The sequence below is a fragment of the Schistocerca serialis genome, chromosome 3, assembly GCF_023864345.2.
Source record: "Schistocerca serialis cubense isolate TAMUIC-IGC-003099 chromosome 3, iqSchSeri2.2, whole genome shotgun sequence".
NCBI classification, from domain to species: Eukaryota; Metazoa; Arthropoda; class Insecta; order Orthoptera; family Acrididae; genus Schistocerca; species Schistocerca serialis.
The window spans coordinates 438,862,325-438,878,522 of record NC_064640.1 but is presented as its reverse complement, the minus strand read 5'-3'; the positions used below and the strand labels follow the sequence as shown (position 1 = coordinate 438,878,522).

Below are 16,198 nucleotides of genomic sequence, written 5' to 3'. Positions count from 1 at the left end.
CGTCCAAATCAGTTGTACATTTAATGAATACCACTTATCCTGAATCAAATCGCAGCAATAGTAGAAATACAGAGGTTGCTATTTGTCGAAAGGTTAGATATGGTTTACGGCGGAATGTGTTTATGGGACCTTCCAAACGGGGTGGAGCAATGGTTAGCAAACCGTACAAGTGTCCATGAAAATATGAGTTCAGTTCCCATCTGGCTATCCAGATTTAAGATTTCCATGGTTTTCTGACATTCTCTAAGACAGATGATGGAATGTTTCCTTCGAAAAGGAAGGTTCCAAATCCTCTTCCCATCCTTCCTCAGTCCGAGCTTGTCCTCCGTCTGTAATGATCTCGTCGTCGGCGAGACGCTACACGCTATCCTCCTTTCACTGATGGTACCTAACACTGCGGCGTTGTCTCACTTGTGGACATTTTTGCCACCGGGTCAACAGAGCAGTTGTGTAAAGCGAAACTTTTAACTGAGAAGGGGACCACGTCTACTCGTCATCACCGATTTCGTCCAAATTTTACGGTATTTGCAGGGCTTGGTCGGGAATGAAAGTGACACAAAAGAGAGTTTCAGATGGCCAAGCGTTTAGAAAAAAATAGCATTTTTGGCACAGATCGGGCGAGCCACGAGCCATTTATGTTAGCCTAGCTTCCAGGCAGCGGCTGGCGTAGCGGGAACAGTGCGGAACAGTAATTCGAGGGTCGTGGGATCGAGTCCCTGTGCGAATACTTTTTTATTTTCAGTTTTTGCGTTAGTTACACTGCAAATAAACCGAACTACTACTCAGTATATTGAATTTATTATTGTTTTCATAAAAGGAATGAAAAGGAAAGGCAATGGAAAAAATGGGGTAGCAAATAAATTTCCAAGAGAGGACTGTACTTATGACGTCCACGAGAACTTTGCAAATAACTTTCCAAGAAAATATCGTAATTAAAGCATACAGAAGTTCGTATTCCATCAGTTTCAGCTTGACCTTCGAGCAGCATTAATCGTGGTTAGCTGCAGTGTCCGATGAGAGAAAACCTTTTACGTATGTAAACCAAGTTTGTTTTTCTGTAGATACATCAAAGCATCAATGTAATTCTAAGAATATGGCGTTTATAACGTGTGCAATACGCAAAGAAAATTACTGCTCCCCATGTTTTACCAAGATCGACGAGTGTAACGCCAGAACGTTTTAATCATCAAATGTAAAATACACTCCTGGAAATGGAAAAAAGAACACATTGACACCGGTGTGTCAGACCCACCATACTTGCTCCGGACACGGCGAGAGGGCTGTACAAGCAATGATCACACGCACGGCACAGCGGACACACCAGGAACCGCGGTGTTGGCCGTCGAATGGCGCTAGCTGCTCAGCATTTGTGCACCGCCGCCGTCAGTGTCAGCCAGTTTGCCGTGGCATACGGAGCTCCATCGCAGTCTTTAACACTGGTAGCATGCCGCGACAGCGTGGACTTGAACCGTATGTGCAGTTGACGGACTTTGAGCGAGGGCGTATAGTGGGCGTGCGGGAGGCCGGGTGGACATACCGCCGAATTGCTCAACACGTGGGGCGTGAGGTCTCCACAGTACATCGATGTTGTCGCCAGTGGTCGGTGGAAGGTGCACGTGCCCGTCGACCTGGGACCGGACCGCAGCGACGCACGGATGCACGCCAAGACCGTAGGATCCTACGCAGTGCCGTAGGGTACCGCACCGCCACTTCCCAGCAAATTAGGGACACTGTTGCTCCTGGGGTATCGGCGACGACCACTCGCAACCGTCTCCATGAAGCTGGGCTACGGTCCCGCACACCGTTAGGCCGTCTTCCGCTCACGCCCCAACATCGTGCAGCCCGCCTCCAGTGGTGTCGCGACAGGCGTGAATGGAGGGACGAATGGAGACGTGTCGTCTTCAGCGATGAGAGTCGCTTCTGCCTTGGTGCCAATGATGGTCGTATGCGTGTTTGGCGCCGTGCAGGTGAGCGCCACAATCAGGACTGCATACGACCGAGGCACACAGGGCCAACACCCGGCATTATGGTGTGGGGAGCGATCTCCTACACTGGCCGTACACCACTGGTGATCGTCGAGGGGACACTGAATAGTGCACGGTACATCCAAACCGTCATCGAACCCATCTTTCTATCATTCCTAGACCGGCAAGGGAACTTGCTGTTCCAACAGGACAATGCACGTCCGCATGTATCCCGTGCCACCCAACGTGCTCTAGAAGGTGTAAGTCAACTACCCTGGCCAGCAAGATCTCCGGATCTGTCCCCCATTGAGCATGTTTGGGACTGGATGAAGCGTCGTCTCATGCGGTCTACACGTCCAGCACGAACGCTGGTCCAACTGAGGCGCCAGGTGGAAATGGCATGGCAAGCCGTTCCACAGGACTACATCCAGCATCTCTACGATCGTCTCCATGGGAGAATAGCAGCCTGCATTGCTGCGAAAGGTGGATATACACTGTACTAGTGCCGACATTGTGCATGCTCTGTTGCCTGTGTCTATGTGCCTGTGGTTCTGTCAGTGTGATCATGTGATGTATCTGACCCCAGGAATGTGTCAATAAAGTTTCCTCTTCCTGGGACAATGAATTCACGGTGTTCTTATTTCAATTTCCAGGAGTGTAATAAAAACAGCTACTTTTATATACGTAGCTGTCGTGCACGCCTTTCAATTCTTTCCTGGAAATCTATTTGCAGAGTCTTTGTGGATGCTGTAACTCTTGGAAATTTATTTGCTATCCCAAATTTTCGTCTACCTTTCCTTTCCATGCCTTTTAAGAAAATATTATTAAATAAAATATTTTTTTCGGTTAATTTTCAGCCTAAGTAACGGAAAAACTGAAAATAAAAAAGTGTCCGCAAATGCACTCGACCCCACGACCCTCGGATTAGCGTTCTGTACTCTTTCCGCTGCGCGAACCATTGCCTAGGAATCACGCTAACATAAATGGCTGATAGCTCGCCCGATCCACGCCAGAAGTACTACTTGTTTGTCTTTTCCCTAAACGCTTAGCCACCTGGAGTTCCCTCTTCTGTCACTTTCATTTCTGGCCAAGCCGTGAACGTACCATAAATTTGCACTAAATCGGTGATGGCGAGTAGGCGCAGTTCCCTTGTGAGTATGATGTAATCAGATGAGTACAGGGTGTTTGAAAAAGATGCATGCGAGTTAACACGACTGTATCTTCTACGCCAATGAAGATAGAAAGCCGGCCGAGGTGGTCAAGCTGTTCTAGGCGCTACAGTCTGGAACCGCACTACCGCTACGGTCGCAGGTTCGAATCCTGCCTCGGGCATGGATGTGTGTGATGTCCTTAGGTTAGTTAGGTTTAAGTAGTTCTAAGTTCTAGGGGACTGATGACCTTAGAAGTTAAGTCCCATAGTGCTCAGAGCTATTCGAACCATTTTTTGAAGATAGAAATTAGGGGTGAATTTCAAATTATGCAACCCTTGAACCTGTTATAAGTTGCAGGTTGATGTGACTGCCAGCAGGGATCATCCGGGTGCAACTTGTTCGCTCACTCGTTTATTAACCAACGTGTGTCGTGTCGAGACGACGTTAACGCAGCAACAAAAGGTGTTTTACGGTCTCTGTTTCAACAGGTGCAATTCAGCTACAACCGTGCGGTGTAATTTTCGTAGAGAGTATAGCACTGCATCTCGTACAGCCTAAAAGATGTACGGATCTCGCATTGCACAATTAGCCTCCACAATCGCATGGCAACACAGTATGTGGCTTCATTTTTTTTTTTTTTTGCTTTGGGAATTTGGACATACTCCGTATATGTGTCTTCCTACAGTTTAGAGTGTTGCATAGCACCAGTTGTGAATGCAGTATTTCCAGACAAGCTCACAAAAATATGGGAATCGTTTAACCATCTTCCGATGTTTATCATGTATCCGGTAACGAGCTCGTTTAATATTTGTGGAAGATAAATTAAAACTTTGATTCTAAACGTAACTGTGCAAGATACTCCAAGGTTGCACGTGCACGTATGTAAAGTATGCAACCTGTAAAATCGTACGGTTCTTTGGAAAGTGCAAACTTAGTAGTCCTATGCATAAATTGAAATTCACCCTAAATTTTTATCTTCTTTCGTGCAGAATGTATAGTCTTGTAAAATCGGACTAATCTTTTTGAAACACCCTGTATACGGCACTGAGGTATGAATGTGTTCTGAAGTTCAAATTTATATATCTCAAGACTAGAGAGAAAAATTTATTCACCATTGAAATAACTCGTGATGAGCCAAATCAACTGTAGTTATTCTCACTTTAATGCAGAGTATCACAGCAAAAGGCCAACATTGATTTCGATTTGCGTAGAATAGATCCAATGAAATTATTAATACGTTCCCGAAGGGCAATTTTCCACTCGTTGAGAAGAGCGAACTCGAAATGTGGAACAATTTAGGAAGGTATCTTTCTTAGCTGCAATAAGAGGCCCAGACAAGTTCGGGTTCGGGGAGCACACTGACAATAGTATTAGAGTTCATCCTCCCCTTTTATCATGGTGTCTACCAAACGAGTCCCGTGGGATTATGGTACGTCGCTTATGAAAACGAAAAAGCGATAGTGGCATCAGCAAACGGCAAAACGAAAGGCCGGAAGATCTAGACCACTGAACTGTCAGAAAGCCGTCTCGGATGATAAGGAGATCGGTAGTTAAATGATGCCAAATTTTGTCCGCAACATCTATTCGTTTTCACGATATTTCGATGTTCACAGCCTCTCCAAGAACAGGGTTCCCCATAAGTACCTCCAGGCTTTCAGACGTCAACAGCACAAGAACAACAAGACATACAGAAAAATTACATACGTCAGTGAATAACACAGCTCTCCAAGTTTCCATCCGTAATACGCGCCATGGTGCGTTTACCCTAAGAGGCAGGCGTGTCAGACCATGTAGGGCCGTAGACAAATCATCCGCTCCTTACTGTCGGATCGTCTCAGTTTGCGCCGGCAGATAGGTAACCTAATTAACAGATTTCCAAAGAACTCTGCTGCCACGCCCTTCTGTTAACGTTTGCCGCATCACGAACGGCGCCCATATTGATCATCTATAATGTGAGTTACCAACATCGAGAGATGCTGTGTCCTCTGATTTCAGTTTTCAGTATGTCTTGCAGATTTCACGCAGTGATCTTCTGAAACCTATGAGGTACTTATCAGTAACGCTGTATAAGAGCATAGGCTGTTAGTGTTAACAGCAAGTAGTGACAAGTATGTGGACAAAACATGACTGCGTTTGGTGTGCAGTTACCTAAAACGTTATTACGTCGAATATTTTCCGAAATGATTTTGTCGCGTCATTAACGGGCTCATAACAGATGACTTCGTGCTTTGCGGCCCTTTGACGATGACCCGATGTATTTGCTTTGCAGCTGCCGTCCGCTTCAACAGACTATGAGAAAGGTGTAACAGTGATCTTCGACTGTAGTCTTCTTGGATGACTTTATACTTATTTTCCTCTAATACCCCCCAGTTGTCTGAAAAAGAGTGGACAGCCGTGAAATTACGCTTTGCAACTCAACAACTGTGTTTACTACTTTCTAGAGTGATTACTCAACCCCTATTCTACCACTTGGTCGCTATACTTCTTATAGCGAGAAACTACACTATTAGTATTGAGTAAATATTAGCGGCTCGCACCGATTATTCATAGAGGTCCAGGACTCGCCAGTCACGTGTCCAGGTCACCAGAATGACTTATCTACGACTGCAGTAATAATGAGCAATAAAATGTGTAAATTTGTGGTAAGTTACTATGGGACCAAACTGCTGAGGTCATCGGCCCCTAGGCCTACACACTACTTAATCTAATTTAAACTAACTTACGCTAAGAACAACACACATATATCAATGCCCGAGGGAGGACTCGAACATCCCACGAGGGGAGCCGCGCGAACCGTGGCAAGGCGCCCTAGACTGCGCGGCTACCCTCGCAGTTAATAATGAGCAGATATACTTCAAGCTGCCCGAATAACAGGTAGTACCAGAATTTATTCAACAGTCTCCTAACTGTTTTGACCAGTGATCTTATCCAGAACTGTGGTACAACGTGATTCATTCTGCCTTTTTCGGGTTTGACGATTAAACAATCTTTACAGTCACAGACGTGTATGACAGTTACTTTTATCGAGCAGTTACACACAGCTACAGAAATGTTTTTCACAATTTTTCTAAATTTGCAGAATTTACACCGCACAACAGAATTAAAGGATCACTTCTTCGAAACCCCGTAATTGCCTTCCATTGCGACGCAGAGCTTTGAAGTTTGTCTCAAAGGTGTCTACAACCTTCCTCCGTAATGTTGCAAAAGCATGGAGCCCTGCTACTTCACTCTCGGGCTCGACGCTTCAAACAGCAATGTGTCGACATATGAGAAAAAAGACCTCAGTTCAGAAATTAATGTGACGTTTAATGTGGGTTAATGATGTCACATTGGCACCAAATTTCATCACAATTCTGCCCATCACCACTGTGGACGTGTCACACAATGGGAAGGTCGTCGAATCCCTTCTTATCCACATTTCACCTCTTCTTTTGACGCCTCTGCGATGGAGGTTAGAAAGGCAACGCCAGCACTGAAATCACGCGATGCTGTTATGTATGGCCGAAGAAAAGATTTCAGAAACGCCATCGCTCACATAAAGGTCGTCAATGAAACCACTTGTCACCTCTTCGATGCCATTTGTCTGCCTGCAGGCGTCTAGGACTACTTCGCAGGTCTTCTCTGTAAAGGCACATTTTTAAAATTTTCAGTAGATGTGACCGTTTGCCACCGAGGGATTGCCAAACTGGGGGTTCTCAGAGGGGCCGTTTGCCGCTGTATTCAAGCATGTGGCAATGTTGCACCCCTCCGTGATAACGCTACAGGAGGGAGTGCGATAGGAGGGCTAAAACAGCGTAACGCCCTTTGCTGCTTCAGATCACGTTCAAATTTCTCGAATGGTTTTGAACGGTCCCTTGTTGGATACATCCTGTATACGAGAGCCAAAATTGTTGTCGCGCTGCGCTCCAAAAGAACACGATCACATTCAATGGGGATACAGCTCCGCAATGTCCTTAGAGAGGGTATGAAAGTCCAGGGATGTCAGCAGCTTCAAATGTTGTAAAAAGGACGTCGTTATGTTACCCGTCGCAGAGAACTGTCGTTTTCGATCGCGAATTGTGCAGCAGTTCAAATGGTTCAAATGGCTCTTAGCGCTATGGGACAACGTCTGAGGTCATCAATCCCCTAGAACTTAGAACTACTTAAACCTAACTAACCTAAGAACATCACACACATCCAGGCCCGAGGCAGGATTCGAACCGGCGACCGCAGCGGTCGCCCGGTTCCAGACTGAAGCGCCTAGAACCGCTCAGCCACACCGGCCATCCGTGCAGCAGCCAACATCCCAGGGGAAGGGGTGATTTCATTGACGAGCTTTATGCGGTATGTCTTAAATATTTTCCTTGACCACACATAAGAAAACCGTGTGATTTCGAGGCTGGTGTCAACGTTATGACCTCCGTCGCAGAAGCGTTCAAAGGAAGGAGTGAAATGTGGGTAAGAGGGGATGCGATGACCTTCCCATCGTGTGAAATGTCCACGGTGCCGTTGTGTGCAGTTGTGGTGCAATTTGGTGACAAAAATATCCCGCCTTGCACTTCAGATGAAATTCTGAGTTGTGACACATTTTTCGCATGTGATCACATCGCTTTCTGAAGTGTTGTCGAGCCCGTGGGTGACGTCGCAAGGCAACTATACAGAGGAAGGTTGTAGGCACGTTTGAGCCGAATTTAAAACTTATGCTTCGTAATGGGAAACAACTACCGGGTTTAGAAAAAAAACTATTATTTAATTCTGATGCACAGTGTAAAGTGGAGACATTGGTGATTTTTGTTTGTAGTAGAGTACACCTAGCAGAAAGAAACGAAAAGGAGAGACCATGTTTTAACGCCTCGTCTACGACGAGGACATTAGAGACGGAGCATAAGTTTGGCTCTCACAGTAAAGGGAAGAAAATCTGCCGTGCAATTTCAAAGCAACTATCCCGCCATTCTCCTTAAAAGATACCGAAACCACGGAAAGCTTAAATCTGGGTGACATGACGTGGATCCGGACCCCGTTCCTCCCGCATACGAGACCAGTACCCTAACTTCTGCGACAACGACCTCGGCAGCGGAAAGGAAATTTCATTAAGCTTTCCCAAAACTTTTATATTAATTTATTTAGCATAAATACTGATAAAGTATTTCATACACGCATCACAACCATGAAATTTATATTAAACTTACTTTGTATCATTCGAAGAAGCTGCAGCGCAAAACATTACTCTATAGTTTTTGAAAGTAAAAGTTTATCTACTTTCTGCTGTTGTTACGTCACACAGTGCACAAAACAAATTTTGCGCTATACTCAGTCACAATTTATCGCATCAATTTCATGCGGCTCGTTGCAAACACGTAATATCTCATCTCTGTACGCAGAAATCAGTTTATTGTTCTGGTTTAGTGATTATTTGAGCGATGTTATTGACAATATTTGATGATAAGCATTAAGAAAAGGGGAATGTAAACGAATGAAATACTCGTACTAAAGGGGAAACACAATACGTCGCATGAAGTTTAGATAGACAGCTATTCGGCATCGGTTGGATAGGAAGCACATACATTAACGTTACTGAGAATCTTCACTTCACAGCGTTTCTGAACAGAGCTTGTGTTACCATTGAGATGACGGAATCCTAGTCTAAGTGTAATGTCAAAAATAAGTTACATTAGTCAGACTGTATTGATCTTTCTGATTAGCAAAGCCACGAGGTAGCAGATTGCTTAAATCCCAGTTAAAAATAAATGTACACTGTAATGTAAAAGCACACAGACTTTATTGTCCTTATAACAGAGACCTGTCTTGTCTATAAAACATGCATAAGATGCAATAGTTTTAATAAATTTCCCTCGTGAGAGCGATTCTATTTTATGTTCAGCATTGCTTTCAAGTAAGTATTTCCTCTGACATTTAGTTTGTCTCTTATCCTCTAGAGAGAAAACAAGCGTTCATTCTAATTTAGAATTTAACTGATATATTAAGTTGTCAATGGTCATTTTCTGATTTGTCTTCGCTAATTTCAGGTGTCTATCACCAAGACACGATGGAAACATCGCACAAGTAACCACTAAACCAGAACACGCAAGAAAATGTAGCTAAACATGAAGTTTCAGATCTCGAAATGTGCTACATAGAGTAACTGCAAAGAAGTATGACGTGTTTGTACGTAGCATGTTGTTATACAAAACGGCCCACAATTAGCTAAATTGTTGAACTGTAAAATAATTCATAAGTAAAAAGTAAAAAAGTACGTGCCTCTATTATAGTAAACATATAACCCTTTTCCTCGGTTGCACTTACGACACTTTATCATTGTTAAAATTCCAATCCATACTATGATTTTGGTTTTTCGTAGTAGTCCTAAATCTACTCAAGCCAACGCATGGACAACTACAGATATAGGTGGGGCGATCCCTCTCCCCATATTTCTGCCGGATTATTCGACCAGTCTTTTGCAGACTGCATCAAACTTCATATTCCACGTACGCCTGAGAAGTCTCTTCACTGGAAGTAAGAAACATGCTACCTATGGGATACGAAAAGTGCCCTTGTATTTATAAGTTAATTCACAATTACCCGTTGAAGATGACTTACACAAGAAATTCAGGTATCCAAACACACACCCGTGACAACAGGAAATCCTTAAATCCAAGATTAAGTCCTCAAGAAAGGAAAGAACGCCCCTCAAGTTTTCGCAAGTAACTTTTCCAAAACACTACAAAAGATGATATCCTCTTAGTGCGACATGCAGGCTTTGCCTGAGAGCTAGTATGTACAAATGAGTTGACGGCAGAGTCACTGACTGAGTAGTTATTTAGTACCGTATCCCGAATAGAATGACCACGTTCGTGTCAACCGTGATGGCTTTTGTAAACTTCAGTCATTTGAAACTCAATTCGTACTTTTTTTATGTGACACTCTGAAAGTGATGGCTCAAAATAACGAGGAGATTGCCGTGTTGTTTACCTGCGACAAGCATTTGTCTCAGTACCGCACCAACGCTTATCAGAGGAAGTACCGTCATGTGTTGTATGAAATAAAATATGTGATTTATTGGTAGGGAGGACTCTACATGTTATCCTGGATGGATAGACATCGACAGCTGTAGTTGTAATTTCAAGCGTTCCCCCGGCAAGTGCGTTCGGAGCTTTGCTATTCATATTTTATATTAATGACCTGGCAGATAACGTTAACAATAAACTCAGATTTTTCGCAGATGATGCAGTTATCTATAATGAAGTGCAATATGAAAAAAGGGATAAATATTCAGTCAGATTTTGATAAGATTTCACTGTGGAGCAAACACTGACAGCTTGCTTCAAACGTTCGGAACTGTTAAATTGAGGCATTTTACAAAATATAGTATCCTTTGACTATAGTATCAATGAAACACATTTGGAATCACTCATCTCATACAAATATGTTACTGTAACAATTTGTGAGAATATGCAATAGAATGATCGCATAGACACAATCGTAGGTGAAGAGGGTAGTAGACTTCGGTTCGTTGGTATCGTACACGGAAAATGCATTCAGGTTAAAAATAAAATTTCTTACAGAAAAACCGTACGTCTCATCTTAGAGCACTGCTTAAGCGTGTGGGACACAAGCCAAACTGTACTAGCAGGAGGTACTGAACGTATTTAAAGAGGGACAGCATGAATGGACGCAGGTTTGCTTGACTCGCGGAAGAGCCGACAAGAAAATGCTTAAATCTTGAAGTAACTGACTCTTGAACATAGATTTCAACTACCTCCAAAAATCTACTTACGAAGTTTCAATAATAGCTCAGTCAACGGAGACCAAAAAAGATCGATTAGGGGAAAAAGTCGGGTAGCGGCAAATTTTTGCACATTGCTTGAGGGAGTGACTTGAACAACATACCAAAAATCCTGAGCGCTGGGGTGTGAGCGTTGGAGTACGAGTGGGTTTAAAGGTCTATTTTTGCTGTTATCGAATAACTCAAAAATCGCGGCTTCTGGCGAAAATGTGTTCCAGTACAAAATTAAACTAAAGTTCCTACAAAAAAGGCCCCTATTCAGTTTTTCTCTTGGGCTAATTTTTCCCGCATTAAGAGTATGGAAAAATTGCAGTTATTAAAAATATTGTTCTAGCGATATAAAATTAACGTTTATCTTTAAATGAATCGGATTAAAAACAAATATTAAACGTATGTACCACGTATAAGTGCAGTAGAGCGGGATTAAGGGAGAAATTATGTTCCGGAGGTGTAACAGAGTGGACGGGAGAGATGTGTGGCGTAGAGGTACGAGGGAATGTAGGTCACCAGATTGTGTTCATGTATTTCCGTCCTTCATAGGTCTGCAAACTGAAGGCTGACTAGGTGATTCCCCATCCTATCTATCCCACTACGTCACAAGAAGAAACAACAGGATGTTTCAGAAAGTTATATGGGTCCACCACAGGGTGCCTTATGAATCACTGGCGATGCAGTGCACAGACACACCCGTGGAGTTTATTTTGCATAAATGCGTTAATACTACATGGAAAACTGATGTGAGTTACTAATGACATTAACGCAGTCATGGATATGGACAGAAGCTACGTAAATCTTTGCACACTGTTCAACACTGCTAGAGGACAAATTCATTCTTAGTTCAAAAAATGGCTCTGAGCACTATGGGACTCAACTGCTGTGGTCATCAGTCCCCTAGAACTTAGAACTACTTAAACCTAACTAACCTAAGGACATCACATACACCCATGCCCGAGGCAGGATTCGAACCTGCGACCGTAGCAACAGCACGGCTCCGGACTGGAGCGCCTAGAACCGCACGGCCACCGCGGCCGGCTGATTCTTAGTCATCTGTACGGCAGTTGTAGTGTTCTTCCCAGGAAGGCACCAGATGCGTTGCTCACTTTTAGTTTAGGGACTACACCTGCCCAGGACTTCCTGTCCTTTTCCCCTATGCGAGTAGAGAAAATAACTTTACTGAGATCGTATTCATATAGTGGAATTATTTTCAGTTTATTGAGTGCTTATTAACAGTTATTAAGTGAAATATTGTATAAAATAAGGCCCTATATATTTAATTTGTTTGTGACATTTTCTGTATTAGTGTTGATGGGAAAAGGATTGGATTAGTAAATGTGGAACCTCGCTGCTGTCTATAGTTGACAGCGTATAGTGAAGCTGTGTAATTATATTTTAGTCACTTGTTGATAAATTAATGAATTATGATACTACAGACTGCATAAATCTTTTCCATTCATGAACTGCTGGCACTTGAGTGTGCTGCACTTAGTGGAGGCACTTACCAAAGATTCACAGTGTGTCTTCCAAGCTGGATGTGAATATATCTGATGGAATGCGACTGTTCATGTTTAAGTCTACTACAGTAATCTGCCGTAATGTATTGCTTAACCTATGCTAAATTATCTGAATTTCTATAACACCCATGTGGCCTACTTCTGTTACAGAGGGAGACAATTAAAGCTTCAGGGCATCCTCAGACTTTGAGAGAGTTGAGGCTGTGGTGATGCATTTGATACTTCTCATGCTGCGAGAAGTATTCCAGAAAGTGACAGTGAAGACTGCAAAAGAAGTAGGCCACCTAGGTCTATAGAAATTCGGATAGTTCAGCATAGGTTAAGCTGTAGGTTATTACTGTTGTACACATTGGCAGCATGTTACACTTGAAAAAGGTTTTTCGGCGAGGTAGACAGTTGACAGCTCCAGCTACTGAGCTTTTTTACTTAATGGCTCACTGAACAACTGCAAATGGGGACTCAATAAACTGAAAATAACTCCACTATACAAACAAGAGATCACTGAAGAAATTTTGTCTACTCACATGAGAGAACTGGGCAGGAAATGTTGGTGGGGTATACCCTGTCCATAAAGCGCTCATGATGGAAGAAATTGTCTTCCCTGGAAGAGCACTACAGCTGCCGTACGGCATAACTAAGAATCAATTTTTCAAATATGGTTCAAAAGGCTCTAAGCACTATGGGACTTAACATCTGAGGTCATCAATCCCCAAACTTAGAACTACTTAAACCTAACTAACCTAAAGACATCACACACATCCATGCCCGAGGCAGGATTCGAACCTGCAACCGTAGCAGCAGCACAGTTCCGGACTGAAGCGCCTAGAACCGCTCGGCCACAACGGCCGGCTCATCAATTTCTCCCCTAGCAGTGTAGAATAGTGTGCCAGACATTCACGTAGATTATGTCCATCCACATTACCTGCGTTAATCTTATGAGTAAATGATATCTGCATATAAAATGCAGACTGGGAATGACAAGGAAAGAGTTTCTGACGAAGAGAAATTTGTTGAGACGAGTACACATGTAAGTGACAGGAAGTCCTTTCTCAAAGTATTTGTATGAAGTGTAGCCATGTATGGAAGTGAAACATGGACGATAAATAGTTTAGACAAGAAGAAAATAGAACCTTTTGAAATGTGGTGCTACAGAAGAATTCTGAAGATTAGATGGGTAGATCACATAACTAATGAGGAGGTAAAGAATAGAATTGGGGACCAAAAGAGGGGATCGGTTGGTAGAACACATTCTGAGACATCAAGGGATCATCAGTTTAGTACTGGAGGGAAGCATGTGGGGTAAATATCGTAGAGGGAGACCAAGAGATGAATACAGTAAACAGATTCAGAGGGATGTGGGTTGTAGTAGTTACTCGGAGATGAAGAGGCTTGCACAGGACATAGTATCATAGAGAGCTGCATCAAACCAGCCTTCGGACTGAAGACCACAACAACAACAACAACATCTGAATTCCATGTAGTGTTACCGCATTTGTGCAAAATAAACACTCCCCGGATATGGCTACGCACTGCATCGCCAGTGATTCATAAGGCACGTTGTGGTGGACACATATAACTTTGTCAAACACCCTGTTGTTTCTTCTTCTGACGTAGTGGGATAGACAAAGTGGGGAATCATCTGGTCGACCTTCAGTTTGCAGACCTATGAAGGAAGGAAGTGCATGAAGACAATCCGGTTACCTATCTCCCCTCGAAATACAATTTATCCCGTCACACGGCTCTACTGCACTTGGATGTGGTACATACGAGGGTTGAATGAAAAGTAATGCTTCCACCTCCGTTAATTCGGTTTGGATGGGAATATTTTAAGAAATCAAACGCAGAAATAATCCTTAGAATGTGATCTTTAATTACCAATATTCACTTTTCCACATAATCACCAGCCAATTGGATACATTTCTGCCAATGATGAACAAGTTTTCTTAAGCCGTCACAGAAGAAGTCGACACTCTGCTTCCGCAACCACAGTCTCACAGCTCTCTCAACGTCCTCATCAGAAGCATAATAATGTCCCCGTTTCGTCTCTTGTCACAATTGAATGGAGAAAGGCGTCACCTTCATTCTCGTAACGCGAGAGGAGTTCCTGGCAAATTTTGAGTCTGTGCGCTTTAATTTCTGGAGTCAGCATCCGGGGTACCCATCGTGCACATGTCTTCTGATAGCCAAGCAAAGCAATAATGTGACCCACACGTTCTTATAAGATGCCGATTGTGCTTGCAGTTTCTCACTGAGTGATACGACGATCGTCCTGAATCAATATGTCAACATTTTGCCTGTGAAACTCGGTGGTTGCTGTCATAGGACGTCCAACTTTTTGTTTGTTACGCAGGTCAGATGTTCCCGCCTCAACATCTTCAAACTTACTCGCCCAACGACGCACAGTACTCACATCAACACAATTACCATAAACTGCTTTCATTCTCTGGTGAATCTCCTTTGGGATGACACCTTCTGCTGCCAAGAATGCAATGACCGCATGTTGCTTAAATCGCATTGCCCGACCGTCTGTGCAGGGTTCCATACTTTATAGTGTAACAACACAACCGTTCAGTGCTAAGGCTTCCCGCCAACTGGAGCTGTAGAGGAAAGGCTATGGAACAAGCCAGTATTTGCCGCATACCAATGCTGCCAACTGTTGAAGAGTTACAAAGGTGGAGGCGTTACTTTTCAGTCAACTCTCGTACATTTAATATCTGTTTTTAACCCATTTCATTTAAAAATAAACATTAATTTTATGTTGTTAGAATAATTTTTTTAATACTCTGCGACTGTCCCATCCTCTGAACACGAAAGCTATTAGTCCTAGAGAAATACTAAATGCGACCTTTTCTTGTAGGGTATTTACTGTAGTTTAATTTTGTACTGCGAAACATTTTCGGTAGAGCCTGTGGTTGAGAGTTATTCGAAAAAAACATAAAAAGCGACCTTTAAACCCATCCCCACACGAATGTTCATACCCCACCGGTCAGGACTTTTAGTATGTTGTTCAGGACACACCCTCCTTGTACTGCACAAAAATTTGCGACTGCTCGATTTTTCCCCTAATTCTCCTTCGTTAACTGGACTATAACTGAGCAATCTAAGAATGTACTACATAGCCATAGTTGTCGTTCCCGTAGAGACCACGAAGGGATTAGAGTAATTGCAGCGCGCATTGAGGCATTAAAGCAGTAATCCTTCCCGCACGCCTTATACGAATGAAACGATTGGTAACTTTAATACGTGGTCTTACGGGAAGTACTCTGTCATGCACTTTATACAGGCATGTCAAGTTTACTGACGAACTTCTCGTTTTAATCTATTTCGCTCGACATACTATACGACTTCACATGAACGGGCACCTACTATGCAGTATTTACACAAACATAACTGTCTTAATTGCTCCTCACGCTGTACGCAGCTTTTTCGCACTTTATGCGGATTTTTCATATGTGTTGTCTTCCTGTGTTGAGTTTCTATAAGGAAGGCAAATATGAACTCGCATGGTCGGAGATGATACATTTTCATGTTATACAATTTGCTTATCAACAGCTAGTGATTGAGTTGGCTCGCTGATTGCTACAAAACGCAAATATCTACTAAGTTCGCAATGTCACAAGGAAGAAAGGTAATAGTCAATCTGTCTAAGGAAAATGTTAACGTCTACTTACGAAAATTTTTCAAGACGTTTGAAAGCACAGAACGAAACTGAAGTGAAAAGCAAACCTTCAGCCTGATCGTCACTGTTTAGAGCCACCCACGAGCTTGGAGAAGCGTCGTTTAACCGTGAGATGCGCCTCTCCTTGGTCT

The 16,198-nt window shown here is 43.2% G+C and overlaps 1 protein-coding gene and 1 long non-coding RNA gene across 2 annotated transcripts in view; one reads left to right on the top strand and one right to left on the bottom strand.

Moving 5' to 3' along the window:
• The window catches only part of LOC126470327 (uncharacterized), a 181,633-nt gene extending 165,439 nt beyond the window's left edge, over positions 1-16,194 (bottom strand). Inside the window, exon 1 of the long non-coding RNA XR_007586166.1 lies at positions 16,060-16,194. This is a non-coding gene — a long non-coding RNA (uncharacterized LOC126470327). The remainder of the gene's footprint in view (positions 1-16,059) is intronic.
• Positions 1-16,198, top strand: part of LOC126470326 (UTP--glucose-1-phosphate uridylyltransferase-like) — a 201,421-nt gene that overhangs the window by 6,081 nt on the left and 179,142 nt on the right. The gene's annotated exons all lie outside the window — the stretch shown is intronic.